General features: G+C 48.4%; 1 long non-coding RNA gene across 1 annotated transcript; it reads left to right on the top strand.

The window, feature by feature from the left end:
- Positions 1–1762: 1762 nt before the first annotated feature.
- Positions 1763–12998, top strand: LOC131274779 (uncharacterized). Its single transcript, XR_009182060.2, has 2 exons — positions 1763–1890; positions 10529–12998. It is a non-coding gene; the product is annotated as an uncharacterized lncRNA (long non-coding RNA).
- The last annotated feature ends 573 nt before the right edge of the window (positions 12999–13571 follow it).

Raw genomic sequence — 13571 nt, 5'->3', positions numbered from 1 at the left:
TCTCAGGGGGCTGCCACCTGGGGGATCTGTCCCACCTCCGGCGGCCCCAGAGCCGAGGTGGCCGGGCCCCCGCGCACTGCCCGCGGCCTCTTTCCAGGGGGGCCGGCGACAGGGTCCGAGTGTCTTTCCCCATTGAGTGGGATTATCCCTTTTGAATTGTTTAAAAAAAAAAAAAAAAAAAAGAGCTGCAGCGAGCGAGCCCTGCCTGACAACACCGAAGGAATTTTTCCCAGGGATCGGCCGAAAGCTGACTCACATTTAAAGACTTGCCCAAAGTGGTCATGCCCCTCTGAGCAAATACCACAGGCATGTAAAACCTCGCTCCCCACGGCCTCCCGGCGGCGCGAGCGCTCCCAGCGCAGCCCGGCCGGCCCGCGCTCCCGATTGGCCGAGCGCTCCGCCTCGACCCCCGGCGCAGCCAATCGCAGCGCGGCGGCGCCGGGTTGCTAGCCAGGCCGCTCTGGGGTCCGCGCGGGAGGCGCGGGCTGGTAGCTGTCACTGCTTGTTTCCTGTCCTGGGGGCGGGGAGAGGGTGGGAGGTGCTGGCTGTTTGTTTAGGCAGGTAGGGAGGCCTGCGAGGGAAATAAAAAGAAAAGGCTGAGCCACCTACACAGGAGGCTGCCGCAGGGCTTTTGAGCTCCAAATTTCCATTCCTGAGCGGGAGCGGAGGCTCCCCGCTCGGCCTGGCAGGGAGCAGCTCGCCCGGGCCGCCTCGGCAGGAAAGTTTCTGAGCTTCTTCCCCATATTTCCAGCGAGCCTGGCCTGTGGGCCCCAGGGCATTCCATTTTCGGGCTGCCCTTTAGTTCCACCCCAATTGCAAGAGGAGCTACAGATTATATACATCACGGAGGAAAGGAGAGTCAAAACTGGAGTCGGTTAAAAAACCAGTTTTCGGTCTGTGCACAGCTAAACTCACGCGTGATCCTGGCCAGGCCTCTTGTCAATAGCAGTTTCTCTTTTTCCTTGTCTTTAAAAAGAAAGGTTTGGGCCCGATGATCTTTAAAGTTCCTTGGTGGCTCCGAGATTCTAGCTCTTATCTTTGCAGCAGGAAGAACATTGAGATTTGGTTCCTGCTCCTCAGTCACAAACAAGTTTCCACCCGCAGCCTGGAATCCTCCAGTTCCTCTTAAACGTTTGGGTATCTCCTGCTTCCCTCCCCTTCCAGTCTTATCCTTGTTAGATCTCTCCTGCAATGCTACAATTCCTTCCTCCCTCCCCCAGCTCTTTCTTGCCTCGTGCCTTTGCACTGGCCCTTCCCTTCATCTGGAACCCCAGTCTTTCCCTAGGTCACCTCTTCTTGCCTCTTAACGCCTCCTTCTTTCTCAGCACAAATGGTACTTTCTTAGAGAGACCCTTCCTGTACCCTAGACTGACTTAGATCCCACTGTTATTCTCTATTATGGTACTCTAATTTGCTACATTTATTTGTATTAATTTGCTTAATGTTTGTTCCCCTAGATTTTATTATTGTTATTAATAATAATAATATTATTATATTCATTTAACAGACAAGGCTCTGGAAACTTGGACAGGTCAGATAACTCACCTGAATTCAAATAGCCAACAAATATTAGAACCTGCCTTCTGGGTCTGTAGGGCAATTATATTATAACATAATAGGCCTTCTTAAGAGACAGGCCAAATAGTCTGGCAAATCAATGCCAGAATATATGATACGGCACTTCGTGTGCTGTAATTTTGCCCCTGCCATCAAGGACTCTTTCAGGATCAATTAAAGGTCCATTCGTTTATTCATTCAACAGGTATTTATAGATCACCTATTATGAGCCAGGGAGAACAACGGTAAACAAGATAGTCACCTTCCAGAACTCACTGGTGAATATGAACCTAGCGAAAACAAGCTCCAGCCTTCTCTACCGAAGTGACCACGGTAAAAAAAGTTTGGTCATCTGTTTTGATGTTTTGTTTATTTTGGTGTTTGGTCTCATATGTGGAAGCCTCAGCCTACATATTTTTATTGGACTAAAAGAATGCATTTCCAAACCTGGCAGAAATAACTCTGTAAAAATAATTTATACTGCTGTGTCTTTGAATTAGCTGTCGTGTCTGGGAGCCAACCATGGCTATTTCTGAGGAAGAGGGATACTAATGCGGGGAAGTTTACACATGGCGGAAGAGATTTTTGGGTACTGTTCCCTCAGCTGTGACCTAGGAGCTGGCCTTGCCACCATCACCCCCACCCCTGCCCCAACCACACACCACCACAAGTTGGCTGAGTTAGATCAACGTCGTCGAGGAGAGGAGAGGTAATATCCAGAACCAAGTCTCAGCTCCTTGATGGCCAACCCATGTGGTCTCTGACAAGATACTCCCCCTCCAAGCCCTAGGTTCTTCATCTAACCTGGATGGCTTCTAAGATCCTTCCAGTCATGAAGCATCCATGAAGTGAAGAGATGGCTCCATTATTTTATTCTTTCACTTATTCAGCAAACATTTATTGAGCATCTGCTCTGTGTCAGGCACTCTGTCTGGCACTGGGACTACAATAGGGAGCAAAACTAGTCACTGTCCTCAGAGAGCTTACTGTCCAATGGGGTAAGACCAGACCAAGCCATCAGTCAATCCAGTTAAACAATTACCCATCAAACAACCACATGGACACACATAATTACAAACTGAACTGAGTTCTAAAGGGTGTGGCTGGATGGAGCCTGCATATTCAGGGAACCAGAGAAAGCCTGCCTCGCTGGTGGAGACAGAGATGGGAGGAGAGACGGGAAGGAGGGCCTTGTAGAACATGTTGAGGATCTCGATCTGATTCAAAGAGCAATGGGAAGTCATTTGAGGGTTGTAAGCAGGAAGAGGATGTTCCAGTTTGTATTTTAAAGCTATTACTCACTGAAGCATGGGGCACAAATTAAGTAGAAGTGGGGAGAGGAAGGACAGAGCAGAATTGAGAAGACATGTTAAGAGGCTAACCTTGATTTGGTAGTCCAAGGTCATGATGATGATGGAGAAGCGCGAGAACTCATCGCACTGAACTGTTTTCAAAGGCTGGTTCGCTCATTTCTCCCCTATTTCCTCCTTGTAAAAATGCGTATTATAAAATCTAGCCCTTCCCACAACGACCAACATCCCAGTCGGGGCTTGCTTGTGCCCTTTCTTAGTCATTCCGGAATATTGATGGGGATCTGCAGGGTTCTCCAACTTCTAAATATATCTCCCTATGAATCTATCAGTCAGCCTCTGTCCTTACCTCCTTGAGCAGTCTCTAGGAGGGTCTCTTTCCTTGGGCTGGCTCCCCAGGGCAGGAGGTAGGGAGTGCTCTAGGTTCCTTCGACTCCCCTTGTGGTTAAGGCAGTTCATAGCCCGCAGCATGAACTCTTTGACTGGGAAAGCTGGTGGAGGAGGGTGTGGTGAGTTGGCGGCCGCTTAGCTTGCAGAACCATTTCATTCAAGTCCTGTTAGTTACTGCTCTTAGGCCCTGGGCCAGTCTCGCCCCATCCAGCTCTTTGTTCTGTTTGAGTTCTAGCAAAGCCCTTTGCCTCTTTCACTTTTGGTTTCCTCAGCTCCCTCAGGCTGTGGTGTTTCCACTGAAGAGGCAATGCATCACCCTGTCCCTGGGTTAATCCCCAGGAATGAGTCTTGCACAGATGTGTGAGGAAGTGCATGTGTTCTCTTGAACTATTTTGCAAAGCTGCCCTCCTTTGTAAGATTCAGCCTTTTTATTGAACCCTTCCACTAACCTCTGGGCAGATGGGGTCCTCCCAGTAGAGCTCTGTGTAGCTCCAAGCTATATAGCTCATTTAGCAGCCTCTCTGTGATAGAAAATCAAAGGGATTAGCAGTGTGTTACCAGGTAGACCAGTTAGCTTCACCCAAAGCAACCTCTCAGCTCCCAGGGCCCTCTGCCACCTGTTGCCCGTGATAGTCTTTGGTCCCAGGAGAACCGAGGTGAGAGATTTTGAATAACTCAGGGAGCCCTATCATCTCCCTTGGAAACTCCATTCCTGGAGTGTATGTTGGATAAAGCAGGTCGGGGGCATCATTTTTCTGTTTTTATAAAAAATGCAGTGCTCTGAAGCCTGGTCAGTGGCTGCTTAATATCACTAAATGTAACCAAATCCGTCCTCATGGCTCAGATCTGCAGCCAAATGTAAGAGGGATGTCTGAGGGGTATACCTCTGGGCTACCTACCAGTTCATAAAGCAATTAGCAAAAAATCTTGGCCCTTCCCACCCGTTTCCATTCATTCTTTCATTCTTTTATTCATTCACCAGACTACGATGAGTTACCCAGGGGCAGGGATCATGTTTGCCTCTGTGTATTCTCTCCATGTAGCATGGAGCCTGGCACCAAAGAGACTTTCAAGTGAATGAACTCATTAACAGCCATGGATGGAATGCCGTACAAGGCCCAGGAGGATAAAAAAAAAATGTAGGGGACACAAATCCTTGCCTTCCAGGAACTTAACGCCAAGGTGGGGAGACTCTCTTGCAACAATGATTTATTTATTTACTTGTTTGTTTGGCTCTCCCTGTGGGCCAAGAATAAAGACCACACTGCTGACACGTGGTGAGTGACCAAGCCCTGAAGACAAACAGAAGCCCCCTTCCCCCAAGTCAACATCCATTCCCAGCACTGATGGCTCAGGGCGTCTTCCTCGGCATTGGCTCTTGGCCACCCAACTGCGACCACTCTTCCACCTCCCTGGGATCCCAAACGCCCCCTCTGGGTACAAGGCGGCTCACCCTACCATTGGGAGAAGCAGGCGGTGTGGCTGGGTAGACTGGTACAGGCAGTTCATGTTGGAATCCAGTGTCCGTCAATTCCATTCGTTTCCATCACTTCCTAGGTGCACGCGTTATCAAGTCTTGCTGAGCCTCGAGTTTCTTCACCAAGCATGTACCCTGTGCTAGGCCCTGTTGTAACTTGTTTATTCCTCCCAGCAACTAATGATCTCCATTTTACAGATAAGAAAGTCAGGCACACAGAGAGAAAACTATTCACCTAAATTGCCAAGAAGCAGATCTCAGGGTCACCACTTGGATGCAATCCTGGATTTGAACCAACACCCTGTTCTTAAGCCCCTCTTCACCAGCCCTTTTGCTGCCTCACATGTTAGTTTCACAGGCTTCACAGCCCTTGCAGAAACACAGATCCTTCTGTCTGTTTCTTCAGGCCTTGACCTCAAGTCCAAGCCCAGACCCGGGTCACGTCCTAACCCTCCACCCTGCCGGGCTGCCACTCAGAGAAATGCCCCTGACCTCACCCTCCCCTTTCCCGGGCACACAGCCTCAGGTCAGTGCTCAGTGCTCAGGTCCTCTGACCCAGCCTCTCCAGCACTCCCCTTTTCTAGTCGGGCCCCAGCAGCTTTTCAACCTCTATCGACTCCTGCTGCTTTCTCATCTCCAGGCTCTGTCACACGGCTTCCTTTCCCCCTTTCATCCCTGCCCCCTACTCGGCTCCCACATCCTGCCCTGGGGCCCTCTCTCTGGCCCCAAGAAGTCTGTCTCAGTATTGTTCTCCACTTCCAACATTAGCATTCTCAAAACCCACATTTGCATTTTGATGGCTCTTGTCCCAGCTAGACAGGGGTACACTTTGATGCATATATATTTTGGAGAGGAGAGCTTTCCCCTGCTCCGAGTCTAATTTTCCACTTTGATTCAAGTGCGTTCTTTGGTTCTGGCCTGATTTAGTCTGGGCCAAGAAAGACTTTAGCCAGCACCTTTAGGCTATGCTAAGGCCTCTAAGATAACGGAAAGGTTTTGCCTCGTGGGAGCTCTAGGGAACAGAAGTCTCCCTTCCCACGCCTCCCAATCCTGCTCGGAACATCAAAGCTTCTTGCAAGCTTGCATCTGCAACCAGTGTTCTCCCCTCCCAGGCTCAAGGGCCTTGGCCTTAAGCATTCCCTGGCACAACTGCAAAGGCCAGAGACTGGGGCTCCTTGGGGTCACCCCCAGCTGGGACACCCACCTGAGATACGGATGACGCCGGGCCTTGATTCTAGGATGAGCCGCCAGAAGGGGGCGGGGAGGATGGGATAAAGAAGCTGCTCCAGAGAGCCCAGTCACCCTACTTTTTCCTGATTTATAACCTAGAGGCGCAAAGGGGTTTAACTCGGCCTTAGGAGATAGAAGAGGAAAGCCACGAGTGACGTGGCTTGGAGTCTGCATTTACATCTAGGGTGGGGGTGTTGGGATTTTAAAATTTTTATGTGCCTTTGAGCTGCTGGGGTTCAGCCAGAGTGAGAACAGCCAAATGCCCAGCAACAGAGGAAAGGAATCTCCTGCCAGGTCTCCTGGGGTGTCAGGGCCGCTTTTTACAGAGGTTTAGGGAATTGAGGTTTGCAAGGCAGGGCTTCTTCGTGTTTTATCCCAGCATCAGAGTGATTTACGATTCCTGTTCCATCGAGAAGCTTGCAACATTCATTTCCACCTACAGCTGAGTTCTTTCATGCAAGGACCCTAAATAACATAAGTATGGCATGGGGGTGGATACTGAGGCACTCTGGGAGACACGGGCAGATAGTAGGAAAGGGCTGCAGTGGAGATCAGAGGCTTCTGATTCCAGGAAGGCCGTGGGGTCACACAACCAGCATTCAACAACCACGGTATTGGTTTCTGTATTCCTGCCTCTGAGCGGGTGACTTTTGATGCAAAAGCGAATAGAAGCTTCTCAGAGCCAATCTCAATAAATGTACATTCTACATGCATCTTGATAATGACTGTCTGTGAATCATGTGCTCATGTAGAGGGTTTTGGCATGGTTTTGTTCATAACTTTCTTAGCAGCTTTATAGTCTTCTGCCCATTTGACAGATGGGAGCAAAAAAAAAAAAGGGGGGGGGGGGTGGTTAAATGAAAGGACCACAATCACATTGCTAAGAAGCTGCTGAGCCATAATTCAAACTCATTCAAACTTCAGGGCTCAACCTCTCTCTGCACCAAACCAAATACAAAGCAAGGCCAAACGGAAATACCCAGGGGTGTGACATAACAAAGAGCCAGGGGAGTTCAGAGATGGGGGGGTGGGGGTTAGTGGGTGGGGTGTAGACATCTCTTCATGGGATCAGAACCAGTTCTATAAGACACACTGTTCTGGCTATATCCTGAAGAGTGTGTTGGAGGTGGTAGGGGGAGGTGGTTAGTGGGGCCCAGGGAACAAAAAGTCCATGGCCCTGGGGTATAGGGTCTGAAAGCAGATTGGGCCCCAGATACAGAGGGTTCTCTAGACATACAGACATCGTTCTATAGGCATTGGGGGACCACTGGAAATTTCTGAGTAAGGTACTGCTATGATAAAAAAGATGTTTAAGAAGTAAAATCAAGATGCCAGAGGAAGAGGCCAGGAATAGGAAGAGAATAAAACAAAAAAGGAAATTCAGGCCATTGGAATAGTCCCCAGCACATGGCAAGGAAATCCTGAGAAAAGTGACCCGAGAATGCCAAGGTGGTATTAGGCATCAAAATGATTTAGAGATGAAAATGGGGGTCCAGAATGCTATGTGAAGTGGAAGCCGTAAGTAAAAAGGTGATGACTGAAACCCCAGGAATTGATTTCAGCAACAGGGGAACAAAAGAAAAGGCGGTTGTAGGTCAAATCTACCCTCCAAACTCAGAAGGGGGCTGGTAAAGAAGCAAAAGAGACAGAAAAGATGCAGTGGGGGAACGTGGTGGCTTGGAGTTATGGACCCCAGAAAAACAAGTTCTTAGTCTTAATCCACCCCCGTGGGTGTGGACCCATTGTAAACAGGACCTCTTGAAGGTGTTACTTCAGCTAAGGTGTGGCCCAGCTGAATCAGGTTGGGCTTTAATCTGGGTTACTGGAGTCCTTGATAAACAGAGTGGAATTCAGACAGAGAGAGAGAGCCAGAGGATAGGTGGGGGGAGAAAAGCTGAAGTCAACAGAACAACAGAATAAGGAGGAAAAAGAAGCCACTGCTGTATGCATTGCCATGTGGCAGGAAAGCCAAGGACCAAGGATTACTGGCAGTCAGCCCCAGCATGTCACAGTCTTTGGAGAGAAGGCATTGCCTTGCCGAGGCCTTGGTTTTGAACTTCTCCTAGTCTTAAGACCATGAATCAGGGAATCAGATGTAGCTCAACTGATAGAGCATCCACCTACCACATGGGAGGTCCAGGGTTCGATACCCAGGGTCTCCTGATCCATGTGGATAGCTGGCCCACATGTAGTGCTGATGTGCACAAGGAGTGCCGTGCCACTTAGGGGGGGCCCTCTGTGGGGGGGGGGACCCCATGCGCAAGGAGTGCACCCTGCAAGGAGAGCTGTCCCACGCAAAAAAAAGCACAGCCCACCCAGGAGTGGTGCCACACACACGAGAGGTGATGCAGTAAGATGATGCAACAAAAAGAGACACAGATTCCCAGTGTCACCTGACAAGAACGCAAGCGGACATAGAACACACAGTGAATGGACATAGAGAACAGACAATATGGGGGGAGGGGGGAGAGAAAAAAATCTTAAAAAAACACAACGAAACCATGAGTCAATAAATTCCCCTTGTTTGAGCCAACCCATTGTAAGGTATTTGCCTTAGCGGCTGGGAAACTCTAACAAGGAGGAAAAAAAGAAAACTGACTTGGACGCCAAGTGAGGAGAAAATGATAGTACCTAGGGGCCCACAATGTCAAATATTTCTTCTCCTTGCTACCTGGGTCATGTTCGCCAGGTTGAGTTTACGATTCCTAGCCCTGCGACTTGCCACCTTGCCAGAAACCTGATCTTACATTCTTTGAGCCTCAGTTTCCACTTCTATAAAAGGGGGATGATAGCACAATCCTATATGATTGCTGTGAAAAATAGAGCACCGAGTAGGTGCTTGATAAATGATAGCCCTTGATGATATAATTCTTGTTTGTTTACATTATTCTTTTGCAAGTTTAAGAACTTGTTGACACCAGGATCTAGGTCTTTGAATCTACCTCCATTGTTTGCTTGACAACTGGCATATCCATTGTAGACATTCTTTAAACATTTCTTGAATGTTGAGCAATTGGAATGGGTGAAGACTTCCTGTCGCTTTCTTTGCTGTGCTCTGACCATTAGCCCTCACTGGAGTTTCGTTACTGTTAGCTATTTATCAAGGAGCTTGAGAGTCAAGAGCAGTGACCTTTGGAGACTCTGAATACCTATCTTTTCCTATCCTTCAGTTTCCCTAGGTAGAGTATCAACCATTAAGCCCCATTTAGGGGACAGTGCACAAAGCCCCAGGGACAAGAAAGGAACTCGGCAATGTAGTTGATTGGTTCCAGGTTTGGGGTAAAGGACTGGAGCGTTCTGGTGGCAAACTGAATTCCCTCAGATAATGCTGTGGAAAGGACTTGCTGCTTTCCAGCCTTCTCACATCTCAGTGGATGAAGGATGGGTAAGAAAGGCTTGGAGCAGCTAGGGCAGCTCCCCACGTGTCCCTTAGTGAGGGGAGGAGGAAGGAAGGCAGAGGCTGGGAATGGCTAGGACATGCCTTGGACCTGCACCCAATCTGCCTGGAGGTCAGGGTAGAGCAGTCCACTTCACAGGCCCAGGCAAAGCACTTCCAGAAGGATTCTTCCCTATCATCAGTGAACCTTGGTGTGTCCCTGCCAAAGCTGCTTAGGGAATCTTTGGACTGGAAGCCATCTGTTAAAGTCCCTTCCCTACTAATGATGATTTTCTGTTTTGTTTTGTTTTGCTTTGGGTTGGTTGTGTTTGGGTGAGGAGTAGGGTGGGATGGAGGGAACAGTTGCAAAGGGATCAGGCCAGTCTGAAAGCCCAGCCCCCCTCCCCTGTCTTGGCTGTCCCCGGCTTTGATAATGCCAGTGGCTGAGATAGCTACTGAGCTATCAGGCCGGCCTCTCCCAGAGCCAGCGGCTTGGCTTTCATCTGTGTTTGTGATCAAGGACAGGGACTTGGAGGCCAGCACCCAGGCTAGCTAATGAGTAATTGGGAACCTTGTGTCTGCATGGTCCGGGGGTGAGCTCTGGGGCGACCTTGAATTGCTGCGAGAGGCCTCATCCACCCTGAAGCCGGAGCAGACCTGGCTGAGGCCAGGGGCCATTTCCTCTTTGTGACCTCTGCTCCTCACCCCCCTCACCCCACCCAGAGTCAGGCCTGTGTCCCACCCACCTTCACCTAAATGCCCCTGGATTAGATCATCTAGGAAATTATTCCAAAAGCATTCTGTCTCCAATCTGCCTTGGTTACAAAGAGGCTAACTAAGGCACGTCTCTGGCTTCTATGTTAACCAGCAAACTGTGCTCCCTCAAGTTACCTCCTTCCTCAACCAATGAGTATAAATCCTCCTCCAGGGTGATGGAAAAAGCCCTTGGATGGTCAGGAGCTGCCTTTGTGGATGTTATCTCATCTCAGCTTCCTTCCTGGGGTCAGAGGACTTCTTTCCTAAGTTTACACTCTAAACATGCATTCCACAGCCTCTAGCACAGAGCTTTTCAATTCCTCCTTCTCCCGGCTTAGCCTTCTATTACCATTTGTTTGGGCATGTCTACCACGTGCTTGCAGCTAAGTTACCTGAACTTTCTGATCCTCCATGTTTTCTCTTCTTACAAAGGGACCTGCCTACAGCACTGACTTGTGGGACCATGGAAAACTGCCACAAGAAGACAGAAAGCATTGGACAATGAAGAGATGTTTTGAGGCCACACGTCTGTCCACTTCCTATCAGACTCCACACTCCCCACCAGACTGAACTAAGTAACGTGAAATACTTGGAAACTGTTTACCGAATGAACGAATGAATACATGAGTAAATGCATTGCTAATGGCATTAAATACATGCGGGTATCTGTTCTCTGAGAATAAATCAGTTCCATGATTATGGAATTTCACAATGTCGTAAGGAGTAGACTCAGGTACGTGCAAACCATGGCCTAGAACAAATAAATTGGGCCCAAAGCTTTAGCAAGGCTTTTCTCTCTTATTTTGTGTTACAGTTTTTAGGGACATTAATATTTAAGAAAAAGCTCTGGCCACTGAAAACAATTTTTTGTAGTATCAGTTTTATGTTAGGTGTTCAACCAATTTCTATGGAATGAAAAAAAAATGTATGAATGATTGGGAAAGTTAACTATTGGCAGTAGAACAATGCTCCTTTGAGCTTTGGGGGACTTGAATACTTTTTGGGTTCTGGATACCAGCCTGCTGTGTGATCTTTGCTCTGCTCTTGCCTTCTCTGTGCCTCCATGCCCTCTATCTGATCCTAGTCCCCAGTAGGTACAAGAGTGCTAAAAGGCAAATACGGTTCGGAACAATATCTCCATTCCAGCTATGTTTCATGAACTTCATTTTGTCCTGTCCTCAGGACAGGTCCCTAGCTCCTTTACTGCGTAGCTAGGCTGACTCCTAGGGACTGGACCTGGCAGCAAGAGGAGAAGCAGGCAAAACATTGGTGGATCAACTTGCAAAGCTATCGCTCCCCGCTTTAAAGCATCTAGTCATTCAGGAAAATCTGACAGCTCCTTAGAAGAAGGGGCTAGAGACCACTGACTGGCACGGCCCTGGGCCAGCTCAGCCCAAGGGTGTTGTTTCTCAGCTGGAAGTCAGAACTTCTAGATGGATACTGCAAGAAGTTCCAAGAGGACTCAGTGACTGGCTCTGGAGCTCAGAAAAACTGCTGGGTGATGGCAGAAGGTCAAACTCTCCTTCCTCTGGAAGCCAGAGGGCCCCTCCCAACTCCCTTTGGAGCGCTATTGCTCTTCGGAAGCACTTGCTGCTCGGTCTCTTCTATTCCCATTACTTATTCTGTATCTTTTTTCTCTCTTACTAGTCTGGTTGCCGCTAAAGAGGAGGGTCTTGTTCATGCTTTGGTCAGCTGTGTGCCTAGCAGTGTCAGTCCTGTGGGAGGCCCTTATGAAATAATTGTTGACTCAATGAAGAAATAATTGGCCATATCACATGGGCTGGCCTTCTTGCTTCTCAAGTTATTTCTTTGTATTCCTTCCCTTTTAACCTTCTAAGGGGAGAAGATACACCAGGAAGATGGAGTCAAAGGTTAAAGCATTTCAGCTATTTATTTTGGTGATGGTGACACCTGCTAAGCTGATGTGTGTGCATATGTGTGTGTGTGTGAAACCTTAGGAATGGAGAGCGTACAGTGCCCTTTGGAGATGGAAATCTGGGAAGTAATCAGAGGACCATTTATCTGAGTGGAATTCGCATGGATGCTGTATTAGTCAGCCAAAAGGGTGTTGATGCAAAATACCAGAAATTGGTTGGCTTTTATAAAGGGTATTTATTTGGGGTAGGAGCTTACAGATACCAGGCCATAAAGCATAAGTTGCTTCCCTCACCAAAGTCTGTTTTCATGTGTTGAAGCAAGATGCCTGCCGATATCTGGGAGGGTTCAGGCTTCCTGGGTTCCTCCCTTCCAGGGTCTTGCTTCTCTCTGGGTTCAGGGTTCCTCTCTTCTCAGGGCTTGCTTCTGTTTCCTCTGTGAGTTATTTCCCGGGGCTCCAGCTTAAGCTTCAGCACCAAATTCCAACATCAAAACTCCAACATCAAAAACCCTCAACTCCGTCCTCTGCCATGTCTTTTATCTGGTGGTGGGGGCTCAAGGCCCTAATGACGTGGCCCAATCAAAGCCCTAATCATAACTTAGTCACACCCAGGTACAGACCAGATTACAAACATAATCCAGTATCTATTTTTGGAATTCATAACCATTTCAAACTGCCATGGATGCTAACCCTTTGGTCCCAATTTCTGGTTTGGGGGCCTGTCCTGTTGGCAAGTCTGCACTGCCTTGCTCTATGAAAGACTAGCTTGAATGAAACAGATTTTCTATCTTGGGCTGCAAAGGGTGAGACCTTTTAACTTTTCAGAGGAAGGAAGGCAGTATAGGCAGGTGGATCAGAGGTTCTAGAACCAGAATTCCTGGATTCACTGCAGTTCCATAACTAATTGCTATGGAAATTTAAGCAAATTATTTAACCGCTCTGTTCCTTGTTTCCTCATATGCACATGGGGATAATAACAGAAAGTATCTCACAGAATTGTAAGATTAAAGGACTTCCTACATGCAAGTGGCTTAGAACAGTGCCTGGCTCTGCTCACTGTTTCATGATGAAAGCATCAAAATCAGAACCACAATCTTAGGAACCCAAGCTGATAGGTCTCTGCGAATTGAATAACTTTGCTGGCTCCTGATTGATTGCAAAATGCCTTGGAAATCTCCTCCCTACCACTGTCACCAAAGCCCTGACCTGCATGAACAGTGACCTCTGGCCTAGACTGTGTCACCACGAGTGTGCTCACCTGGGGGAAAGACTGGCTGGATTCAGCCCAGGTGGGCCTGGACATGGGTCAACTTAGACAAACCTCTGGCTTCCAGTGAGGGAAGGTGTGTTGGCAGCCATTCATTCTGCTCACTTCCTAAAACCCAACCTCAGCTGGCCAGAATCTTCCCAGCAAACATCCGACAGTACCTACCTTGGTGAGAAGAGCTCACCAGCCTTGGTGCACAAATCCTCAAGTCTGTCAAATAAAAGCTGTGTAAATCACCAGGTCTGATGATAGCATCTCGCTGGTGCAGAATGGGTAAAGGAAAGAAAGGGAATCCAAAGGATTGGGGCACCATGTCAGCAGTCAGGGCCATA

This window comes from Dasypus novemcinctus, chromosome 20, assembly GCF_030445035.2.
Source record: "Dasypus novemcinctus isolate mDasNov1 chromosome 20, mDasNov1.1.hap2, whole genome shotgun sequence".
Classification (NCBI taxonomy): domain Eukaryota; kingdom Metazoa; phylum Chordata; class Mammalia; order Cingulata; family Dasypodidae; genus Dasypus; species Dasypus novemcinctus.
The sequence above is the reverse complement of the archived record's forward strand: the minus strand, read 5'-3'. Positions and strand labels throughout refer to the sequence as shown.